This window comes from Corvus brachyrhynchos, unplaced genomic scaffold, assembly GCF_000691975.1.
Source record: "Corvus brachyrhynchos isolate BGI_N302 unplaced genomic scaffold, ASM69197v1 scaffold22, whole genome shotgun sequence".
Lineage (NCBI taxonomy): Eukaryota > Metazoa > Chordata > Aves > Passeriformes > Corvidae > Corvus > Corvus brachyrhynchos.
Window position 1 is genome coordinate 5,174,333 of NW_008238355.1, and position 12,071 is coordinate 5,186,403.

Consider the following 12,071-nt stretch of genomic DNA (forward strand, 5'->3'; position numbering starts at 1 on the left):
GATTATTATTATTTTTATTATTATTATTAATTATTATTATTATTTATTTGCGCCCGGAGAAGGCGTTTTTTTGCGAGAGCCGGGTGTTGCTAAGCGTTTCCCGAGTTCTGTCGATGTCGCATTCAGCAGAGAGGGTTTCCGTGGGTGGTTCTGGGGCAGGTGGTTGTTAGTTTTTCAGTGAAGTACTTGAGGTCTGTAGAGATTTCCGAAAATAAGAAAATTACTGTTTACAGAAAGATTCAACTTTATTTTCATGGGGGATATAAAACGTGTGTTTCCTAATACACCTTACTGAACTGTATAGCAATGGATAAGCTTTTCAAACTTAAAAAAAAAAACAGCCAGAATCGTACCTTTTGAAAAGATGTGCGTGTATATATATATTTAAAACATAATATGGCTATGTATATTTTCTTGGTATTGATAAAGAACTTTTTTAAAAATACTGTCTTTCTCTAGAGCTTTAATTTGCCATTGAGAGTTAAGACAGCTGTGTGGGTGCTCTTGCACTTACATGGCTTTGATTTGCAAGTTGAACCTTGGAGGGAAATGATTTTTGTTGTAAATCTTAAACAGATTGAAATGCATTGCTGACTCAGTCATAAGAAAATAGTTTTCTAAACCTGTATGCTCCATATTTCTTGTGCCAGTGCAAACTTGGGGCATTGATAGTTATTTATTGAAACTTGAACACTTTTTGGACGTTGCCTAGACCTTATTTTTCTAGATAACATGTTAGTAGAGAAAATGGTTACTTTGGCAAAAAGAGCTTTACTTTTTTTTCTCTTTTTTTCCTTCACTGTGTACATTCCAGTAGTGTGTGCTCTTTCCATAGTATAGTAACAATTCAGTGCTATACAGAAAAGGGCTCAGGTTTGGGGTGGGTTAGCTGTAAAGGTGATAATTCCATTGTATTCTGTTTGAATAAATCACAGAAATATTATGGAGAACTAGATTTATTTTTCAGTAGAAATCTGTGTATCTTGCTTCTTGGTCTACATCGTTCTAAAGAAACTTTCTGCAATACTCTAGAGACAGAAAGAGTTGATGCTAGAATGTGAAATGTTTTTCTGGTTGGGAAGAATTGGTGTGATTTATTTCTTTGTCGAGAATTTACTAGTAGAAGAGTATAGCAAAGGAACTATTTCTTCTGATTAGACATAATCCTCAATAAGTTTTTGAAAGCTTTAGGTCCCTGGCTCGGTGCCACTGCATTCCATGCTTCTGCTGCACCTGTGTATTTTGAGTATAGCCGCTAGCGCAGCGCTGCCGAGCCCTGTGGCAATGGTGCAGTGGGAAGGGTCTGTCGGAGTGTGATGATCACCTCACCAGAAGGCCCTCCGTGCGGAGGCCGCGGGCCGGCCCTGCTGCTGAGGGAAGGCAGGGCTTCTCCTGAGCCGATCCAGCTGCTGTGTGGGGCCCTCTCCCCTCGTTGAAACTGTGCTAAAAACTCTGCTTGAACTCAGAGGCAAATCTTTCATGGGGATATGTGTCTGTGCCAGCTGGTGAAAAGGGGGAATCATATGAGGAGCCAAGAGAGCATAGACATCTCTAGGTGTACTGCAATTGCTCAGATCCGTTAAAGCCACTCAGGAGCTGGTAAACATCTCTTACTTCTTCTGAAGGCTACAGCTGATGATTTGAAATACAATAAGAATGAGATAGACTCACAGTTTTTCATGCTTTTATTGGGGATATGTGAGTGCTATCTGTTCAGAAAGTTGAGCTGCAGCAGTCAAGTGTATGAGCTTTTCCTTTTAGTGCATAGTTGTTCCTGGCACATGTATGAAATTATGTGAAAATGCATAGTTACACTGTTACTGTAGCTGAGATGCTCTGAGGATACTTCTTTTCGTAATGCATATGCAAATTAGGTAGAAGCCATATTAATCGTTGTATAACTGTTTAATCATGTCACCAGAGCCTTTTTTGGTCGTTGAACATGATTGCCTGTAACATTACTTTCTGCTGTTAGAAATACCAATGAGCAGATAAAAAAATATTTTGATCTTAGCACAGGTTTAAAGATTTCTTAAGGGCATTCTGAACCATACAGCATACAATCTGTAGCACTGCCTGTTAAATAATAACTGGGTGAAAAATGTGGTTTTTACTTTGGTAGTCATCACCCATCCGCAAAGTTGCTGCAAGTCTGGAGAAACCAATAAAAAACTTCTTTCCCCCCACACTTAACCCTTTTCCCTAGTGAGAGAGGTAATGCTGCCTGGTAGATGTGAGATACTTTACTGCATATGTAGTGAGGTGGGGTTTTTTTAAGGAATCCTGGAAAAAATCATAAAAAATTACATGGGTAAACACTATTACTTTGGTCCTTGTCTTTGCAAATGAGTGTACGGCTAGGTAAAGATCTTGTGGTAGAACACAGGACAATGATGAACGAAACTGTGCAATACTTGGTCTTTACTTATGTCATAATTTCTGGTCATAGTAAATTAGCAATATCCGAGAGACATGGGGGATCCATAAGGCATGAGAAATCACTGCAGTTCCCCTTCCCAGACACGGGCAAGGCTCTAGTGGTCTATAGTCTAACAGGGTTATAATGAGCTGCCCCCTTTCGGCATGGTAATGTTAAAGCTGAAAACCACCCCACATTACCTCACTTGAGTTTGAACTTTTCTGCAAGAGGAGTCTTGCACCCAGCATCTCAAAGACCTCATGTGGTAACTTCTTTGATAGCCTGCTTTCTGTTCTAGCTGACATCTGTTCAGTGGTTGAAGTGGTGACAGGCCAGCTCTCTTACCCTGATGACTGATGAGAGATTACTAGTGAGGCTGGCAGCTCCAGCTCTCTGCCAGAGGCTACTGTTCTGGTAGTAGAGTCGTCCAAAAGAAAGTGTCTTCTGTAGAGTGGCAGGTTACCTTTATAAATGCCTTTTTTTTAGGTGGCATTTAGGCTAAAAAATAGGATCTAACACTGACAAAATTTGAGAATAATGTTGGGGTGGTTCTGCTAGAGGTTGCTGCATTTTTTGCAGGTATTTGAGTGGAAAGCCTAAGCACCTAACACTTTAAACCAATATAAAAAGACTCAGGAGTACTTACCTGCTGCAGCTGTCAGACTTGAATGTTCCTGTCTTCTAAAATGTATCAATACTCTGACTTTTAGCCCTGCTGTGTTCCTAAATCTTTAAATATGGCTTCTCTATTTTGTATGCCTTTTTGCTTCAGTTTGTTGCTAAACGTATGTGTCTTTTAGGTTTTGATTTTCTGCCAAAAACTTTGGTCACTGTGAGATGCTAAAAGATAGATACTGAGTAAAAATTTTCCAGACTGTTTGTATGATTTGCATCCATGTAGCTCCTTCTCAGTAACACCAAGCAAGTTGGCTGTGTGTTACTGCAAGAAAGAAAAAAAACCCACACAAAACCCCTCAAAAACAAAACTCAAAAAAAAGCAAACAAAAAGATTAAAACCGCAAAATAAAAGAGTTTATGTTCACTGTTAGCTCAGTTCTTTTTAGCATTTTTCTTCATTCTTCAAAACTATCATGCTTTGTTACAGGTTTGCACACTATTTGCTAGTCCTTGCAAAGACTCTTTTTGAGTGACTTGATTTGCAGGCTACCCTCATGTCCTTCTAATCCGGTTTTCATTCCAGATGCAAACCCATTACAAATAAACATTTGTCCATCTTTGTTTCTTTGCCCTACCTGTAATCTGCTGTGGAGACTACAGTCTCCTCCTTTGTCTGTGTTGGTTGCTGAGTGCTTGCTCCTGTGCACATCTCATTTGCTGTTCAGCAGTTTTTGAATGTGCTTGAACTGGTGTCTTGGTTTAGATGTGAAGTGCCTTCTCATTTAGGTGCTACGGCACAATAGTTTGATTCATATATGACTTTGATTTATTTGAATTGTTATCAGATCTTTTCTGTCTTGGGAAGTAGGAGAGGGAAGTAAAGGGAAGTCTTGTTCACTCCTTCCTTGGGCAGAGGGTGGAGCCCCCTTCAGATCTGCCCCTGCTTGCTGTGAGTGCAAGGAAGCTACTCTGATAACACTGATTCAAATGATGCCATTGCTAGAAAGTTGATTGGTTGAGTCTCCAGTGTAGTGAAGTCTGTCGGAATCACAAGGTCTCCAGACAGTTCCAGGTAGCTGGTGAGTTGTTTTTAAAACTTTCACTGTGATTCCAGGTCAAGCCCATTTAGTATGCTTAGAGCACCTTTCCAAAAACACAAGTACTTCATGTACTTTGAGAAGCGTAGGTATTTGGACATGGTAAGTTCTGATCATGGTGAGGAGTGATTCTGGTGTTGATGGTTGTGTTTTCTGTTATGACCCTTTGATGGTCTTCCAAAAGGTAAATATCTCAACAGATCTGGACTCTCCACTGCATGTCAGTAGTCACTACTGACTCTCATGCACTGTTCAAGATAAGAGTGGCCCTAGACAGTTCCTTGTTGTCTTTGTGTTTATGTCTTTACAGAACAAAGAGTCATGAGGCATCCTTTATTCATTTAAATATCTGGTTGACTCTCTGTCTCACCTTTGACAAAGGAGTGATCTCCCCAGGTTAAGCCCAGATGCATTCTGCATTTTGCAGCTGTTAAAGTTGAAATTTGTTAGGCAAGTAATTTTTAAACAGTTATATAAGTCACTGATGCTTCCCAAAGTACCGAAGAGTATTGTTTGATAGTGTCTGAAGTACAGGTGCGTGCCTGGTCTGAATTACTAGTTGTGCTGAAAATAGTATCTTGGCTGCCATAACTGGAGTCTTAACTATTTGAATCCAGCAGCTTCTTAGAGCTGCTGTCTATATCTGAGATATTTATGCAAGAGAAAAAAACCATCTACTTGTAACATAAGTCATTCTTTGATGCATATTATGTGTCCTGCTTCTCGAGTGCAAGTTAAAAAAGGAAAAGCAATGAGTTACATTTTCGTTTATTTATATGTGCAGCTGTGACTGCTGCTGGATAATTTTGCTCTTTCCTGACTTGATTCTCCAAGTTTCTATGTTTAGCAAGTAGACAAATTGGAGTATGACATATCTGCGTACATCTTCGATTTGTACAAAACCACTTCCATTTTTCCAGTATTTTGTTTGAAGTTTTACTTAAGAATGAGTGTTGAAGAATTCTTAGCCTGTTTTATTTCTCGTTGGTCACTTCTTTTGATCAGTACTCTTTGTAGTGACTGCTCATCTTCCAGCAGAGGTGGACAGTAAAGTCTGTCAGGGATTCACCTCTTTCAGTATTTGGCAAGACTTGTATCAGCAGAAAAAGTCTTGGACAGAAAGCTTTCACAGTGCATAATAATCCTGCAAATGTTAACTCATCCTTCTCACACCGCAGTCACTTGTTGTGGGGTTGCATCTGGGTTTAGTGTATCTGATGAAGAATAAATGCTCCTGTGACAAGTGCAGAATCTAAAGTTTATCAAAAACTCGTTAATCATGTTGCACACTGTGCAACTTTGCTATGAAGGTGTTGAATTAAATCTGAATATATGGAGACTTAGGCCATTATGGTACATTATGGGAGACAAGAGGTTTTAGTAATTCATAATTACTCTCCAGTGATTCAGAGATCTGTCTCTTTTTAGCCTATGAAGTGTCTTGCAGCTGTTTGTGCTGTGAAACTTCTCTCTTCATAACAACTCAGTAACTTGGAGGCGGGACAGAAGCAACTTCTCCATGAATTGGTCATGTGTGACAAGCTAAATGTAGGTTTCTGAGAAGCACTGCAACAGTGAGGGCACAGTGGAGAACCTGCTGTTGTATGTGTGTCACTAAAAGAATCTAGAAATGTATACACATAAATCATAATGAGTGGTTTCCAAGGCACCATCCTGTTGCCTTGCTATGGGTATTGATCCTTGCTGCTTGCTTTAGTCTGGGAGCACTTTTTCCTAAGCTATTGCATATCTGAAGGCTTACTTTCTGCATCAATGTAGTCACAAACCGGATCTCTGCTTGAGTGTTGAAACAGTTGGCTTCATACGGGTCAATTAGAATGCCTTGCTTGATTTGCCTTTGCAGGGTCCCACTGGGGAAACAGTGGTGGGGAGGAGGAAACCTGTCTAGGATCTGTATCTTCACGCCAGTGCTGTGTATTGAAATGCAACTTTCAGTTGAGTAGTCTTGACAAAAGTGTATTACTTATGTAAAAACACTGAGTCTTGATCTTGTGTCTGCAGGGGACATGAGTTCTTGTGCTGGAGTCCTGCTTTGGGCGGTATCCTCTCAAGTCAGTGAGGACTAACTGAAGAAACAGCAAATCCAGCCTTTATGAACTAATTCTTCTGAAGCACACAGATACCTGCAAATGCATGTGGAGGTGCTGTGCATAGACACCAGCATGCATAGAGAAGGGGATGGCCAAAAGGAAGGAACTGTGATTTTCTTAGCTGCAACAGTACACAATGGGATTTTTCATATTCTTTTGTTGTGGTCAAATTCTTCCAGAAGAAGACTAACCTTCATTTCTGTGTGTGGTCACAAGGTGATTTTTTAGATTTCCATTCAAATTGGAGAACTGTCAGATCTTGCAATGCTAAATTAACACAAAAAGAGAACTTATTTTAAAGTCACATTTAGCCTTAATGTTATCTGAAGTGCTGCAGTTCATATGTAGTAGTTTACTGTAAGGTGAAATGATGATTATCATAAATAATGTTTTGAAGGAGTCACCCTAATTAATTACCTACGTGATGTTTGCTTTTTTGTCTGCTGTCAAAAAGTCTCTATCCATAGCATAGCTAGCTGTAAATTGAGCTTTGCTCTGAATTTCTAGTACTAGTAACAAACAGGGTCTGCAATAGTTTAAGGAGTAAATGTTCTGGCTAAAGAATGACCATTTCTGTAGGAATGCTTTGAAGTGATGGTCAGGTTTGAAGCCTTGCTAACATGGAGATAATAGATATGACCAGTTCACTGTGCACTAATACAATGATTCTGATTTTTAGCACACTGCTGATAAGATTTACTACTGCTGTTACTTATTGGTTAAGAACTAAGTGTGGGTGGAATTGTAAGTCAGCTAAATAGGGTCTGGATAGCTGTCTTGCTGGAGGTCAGTAACAGACTCCCATCCCATACAAGGGGGAGGAAAGAAAAAATCTTTGGTCGTAGTCTCTGTTTTGATTTTGCAAGTCCAGTTACTTTTTTAGGTTGAGTCCTGTTTTACTCTTACCTCAAAATTTATTTGAATAAATTTGAAAACCTTTCTAATAGGTACCTTAAAGCATGTCTTGCAACTGTTCAGTTACAATCAGTGGTTGTACAACTGTGGTATTACTTCTGTCATAGATGGAGAAAGCTGAAGCTACTAAGAGTCAGGCTTCTCACTGCATCCCTGTTCTTAAACAATGGACTGAACATGTGAAAAATCATGGCCAGTAGCTTGCACTCTGAGAAGCTGTTTGATACCGTTTTCTTGTCCTCTTCAGAGAGCTTCCCACTGCCCCAAGGGATGTGTCCCTCCTGCCTCATATGGAAAATTGACCTTTAAGGATTAACAGTTTTTAACTAACTAACTAGCTAACTAACTAACTAAAGATAGTCTTCTGGTACATGCTGAGTAATTTGAAAGATAACATACTGAACTTGACAATCTTTCCCACACCTCTGTTTCATAAATCTCCAGATTTTCTTGTAATGCAGGGCAGAAGCAATGGAGTAGCGTCAAGTAAAGTTAGTGTGATGTTCCAGAGAGTGTATTTAGGACAGTCTCCTTCTTTTTCCGTAGTAACTGCTATGGAAAGAGAGCAGTAGAAGATACTGATTTAAAACTTGCTGTTCTTCACGAGTAGAGCCAGAGTTTGAATTCTTGGATTTTTCCAACTTTTACCATTCTGTCTTTTAACATCCTTCATGGGAGGGTGACAGAAGTATTGAGGAAATACTGTTAGGGAGTTAAATGTTCTTGTTATGTCTAATGTCACATAAGTTATGGCCATAAGTAGCTAGGACACCTATTTATAGTCTGCAAGACGACACCTTCAGAATAGGGATTCCAAAAACTGCCAAAGTGTTGTTATCTGTCCAAAGCATTTTGGGCCAGTTAGTAAAATCGAATTGTAAATCCTTGTGATTTTTGACAGTCTTTGTGTGCACCCTGTAAGTGAAATCACCGCACAAGCTGGTATGTCTACGTGGTATGATACCACTTTCCCAGCAGGCCAGTAGTGTCTAATAAAGTTTATGTCTTTATTCCTTTCCCCACTGGGAATATGAGAGATGATAGTTGAATTTTTCAGCACCAGGAAGGAGAAAAAAAAGGAATCCAAGGAAAAAATAATATTTATCTCTAAAACAGTATTTAATGGTAATATTTGTTGCATGTTTAAGTGGCAGATAATTAAGACTACTCTTCAGAATGCTTTTTAACTTACTTTGTTTTGTTATTACTGCTTAAGTGTCTTCTAAATGTCTCTTCTTTAGAAACTGTGCCCCTCCCTGTTTGGCCTGATGACTGTTGATTTCACACTTACCCTTATTTATTTAAAGCCATGGCAACCACCATACTGAAATGTCATCAAGTAAAGCCCAGGTCTGCATGCTGACTGGTGATGCAAAGCTCTGCTCTCTAATAAAATGCAGCCCTTCAAGGACGAGCTCCAAAAGACAGCTACGCCCTGTCTTCAAGCATTTGCTCTAATTTCAAGGCTTTGCCATGTGGTGTTGCTCAACGTGCAGCAAAACAAGTTCTTGCGAGCCCCTTGAGCATTCCTCCGTGTGTAACAAATTAAATATTCAGGCTCAAGACCAACAGAAAAAAACCCAAACCCGAAATAAAAGGCCCAACACAAGTATATCTTGGAGAATTGTTTTACTTTGTTGCAAAGTGCTGTTAATTACAGAGACGCTTAGCGCTGTTCTGACATGTGAGCCATCAATCTAAACACTCCCAACAGTGATTTTGCTTTGGTTGCGCTTTGCTACTTTGTACGGGACAAAGGGAAGGGAGTAAGTGTTGCAATATAGTATTGTGCAATTCCTGTCTTTTAAATAGAAAATGATAGGCAAGTCTGCATAGGCCTCTCGCACACCAAAATTTAGCTACTGATTTTTGCCACTCCCACTCTTCTTAATCAGGAACGGGTCTACTGGCTTCTTAAGGTGAAAAGGAGAGAAGGGGAGAGGAGTAGAGAGATTCAGAGGTGGCAGTACCAGGGATATTCTGCTGTGAAGGGCCTTGAGCCTCCTAGGCCTTAAAACTCAATCTGTTAGGTTACCTCTAGTTTATGATATCTGAAGGTAATTCTTAGACTCCCTATGGAGCATCTTACCAGGAGAGGTGGCTGGGTCTGTATTGCTGAATAAGACTTTTGATGAAGTAGCTCTTTGGCTTTCTGTGTTTTTCCATCTGTGGAGTTGTAGGACATTCTTCCAGAGCAGTTTCTCTTTCCTGCAGTGGCTCATCTAAAGCTGGCTTGTTGTAAGTGCAATTTCTGCCTACACTGAAAAATCTTTCTGAGGTTCAGGGGACCACGTATGTGCCCTCACTGCGTGGCGTTTGTGGTGGCTAATCCTGTATGACTCAAAGGAGATCCCCTTAGAAAGGAGTAGCTCCAGTTAGGTGCAGACTAGGAAAGATGAAATCTATCATTCTTTGTGCTGTATGTCTTTCTATCAGTTCAACAGAGGAACTAACTCCCGTAAGATAAAGGAGAGCTCTTGGGCAATAGGACCCAGCTTTGAAAACCCTTGGTGGCTTCTGATTCTTGCTAAGCTTCCATGATGCAGAAAACACTTAATGATCTGCATTACTATAATCACAATACCTTGCAATGTCATGGGCTGGGTCTGCTGGTAGTATCATGCAAGTTCTGTGGTCCTTACTGGGATTCATGCCACATGCTGATTAACAGAATAAGGAATTTCCTGTAAAGGGCAAGAATCCCCTCCCTGCTCTGTCACCACCAGCATCTCCAAGCTCTCTTTTTGTCCAAAAGAAGTGTGAGCAAACTGCCACTTCCTACAATTCTTCAAGCTGGTTCTTCACAGGCCTTCAAGCATGGCACTGAAACCTTTTCCTTCAGGGTAGCTCTTCAAAACAAAAGGTGGAAGCAGAGCAGTTCAAATTGGGCTTTGCTCTTCCAGCAGCTTATGTGCAACTAGTTGGTGGGTGGGTGTTTTTCCCAAACATCCTTTCTTGGGTTTTTGTAAGTTGGCTTTATGTGTACCTTCTTATTCTGCCTTACTAAATTAGCTGGCACAGGGGAAGCCTCTGAGAAACCCTTTAAAAATCTCTGCTTTTGGTAGAATTTTATGAAATTACGGCATGTGAACAGGTTGAAAAATCCCCAACGAAACAACAAAAAAACCCCCACAAAAGTAACCCAAAACAGACAACAAAACAAGTAATTTTGTATGGATATCATGGACCTTTAAAAACTTGATTAATTTTGGGAAGTCTTCAACAGGTGTGCTGGCAAGGACATTGCACACAGATGGAGATAGTAGTGAAACAAAATTCAGTAGCTACTCATTTGCTGGATTTGGTCAGGAGAGATTTTAAAGGGCACTTCTGAGACCTTTTTTCTGATGTGGTGATTTTTTTCTGTAAACAAGCTACAGGGCTTAATAATACACAACTGAGGATTATGTCCATTGTAATTTTTTTTACATTACTTTTACTAACTGTGTAGTATTATATTCAAAATACTTATTTCTGAGACAAAGTGGACAATACTAGTGGGCATCTTGCACTTGATTAAATGTAAAACATTTTCTTAATTTAGTGATGTGTTTAGGAAAATACTGTAACTTACTGAATATACAACAGTGATAACTGTGTTTACAATAATTTTCAAATTCCTACTGTTCAGTGGTAGCCAACTTGTTTGAGAATTGGAAATAAGGCATACTGCAATTGGCAAACTTGGAAAAATTAACTCAATGCTGCTACCACTAAATTCTGTGGGATGGATACCGTGGGTTTAAATGGCAGCAGGATTGTATTCCAAGCCTCTGTCTTAAGTACTTATGACTAAAAGGCGACTTGCCTTGTGCTCATTTATGTATCCCTGTGTGTAGTACATCAGTTAGAAATCTGTTAATGATTGATTTGTAACATTAGGACCTTTATGGAGATCACAGTGGGGTTTTTGTTTGTTTTTGTTTGTGAACAGACACTTAGACATTTTGGAATGTATAACATTGATCCTTGTGCTGGAATTGTTTACATGCAAAAAGGTATTTATGATTTTTTGCAAACTGCAATGTGCAATTTTGTACATGTGTTTTAAACTACAGAGTTTATAAGGAAGATATTGTATGTACAGTACTTGGACATGAGTATTATTTCTTTGATATAAATATCTAGAGGAAAATTAAAACTGCTTTATATTCATATTTTTGGCTGTGTTTTTTATCATTTCATCAAGAAATTTAAAAGGCTTAAGGCATAGTGATTTGGGCTTTTTAAGAAGTATTTTTAAACCATGCTTGATAACACTGCTTCCTTTGATTGTGTGAACTTACCAAAGTGCAAGGAGGGACAAATTTCTTCTTGTAAAAATGTTGCTCTTTGTGGTAACTTCCGTATATGCTAGTGCAGTTGCAACTCAGAAAGTAAACTTTTATAAAGAGCAAAAGAGAAGAGACAGTCCAGCTCTGATGATATCAGATTTCAGGCCCTTGCTAAGAAAAGCTGACTGGAGTCATCAGCCCTGTGGGATGGGTCTCCTGTTAGCCGTGTCTTGACTTTTCTGGTTCAACAGAACGAGTGACAGTAAAACCTTTTTGCAAATTGAATTGTTCTGAACCAGATCTGGAGTAAAGCTGTTGAAATAAGGGATTTCGTTTTCTTTCCCATGATCGTTCTTATGGACATTGATACATCTTGACATACTCCTACAGGAGAGCTACTCGGTAAACATCCCCACGTGCTGACAACACTTCTGAAGTCCCAGCTGAAAGCTCCCGTGCTCTGGGAAGGCAGCCCTGCCTTCCGGATACATCCTTTCAAACTAGCGACGCTGGGCGGAGTGAGTGCCAAGGCCCAGCAGGAGCGCTGCGAGGATGCCCGGCTGAAGTGAGAGCTGGGAAGCAGGGCAGTGCCGGTGGCGCTGGCTGTGCCAGCTCACACGCCGGCACACAGCTGGAC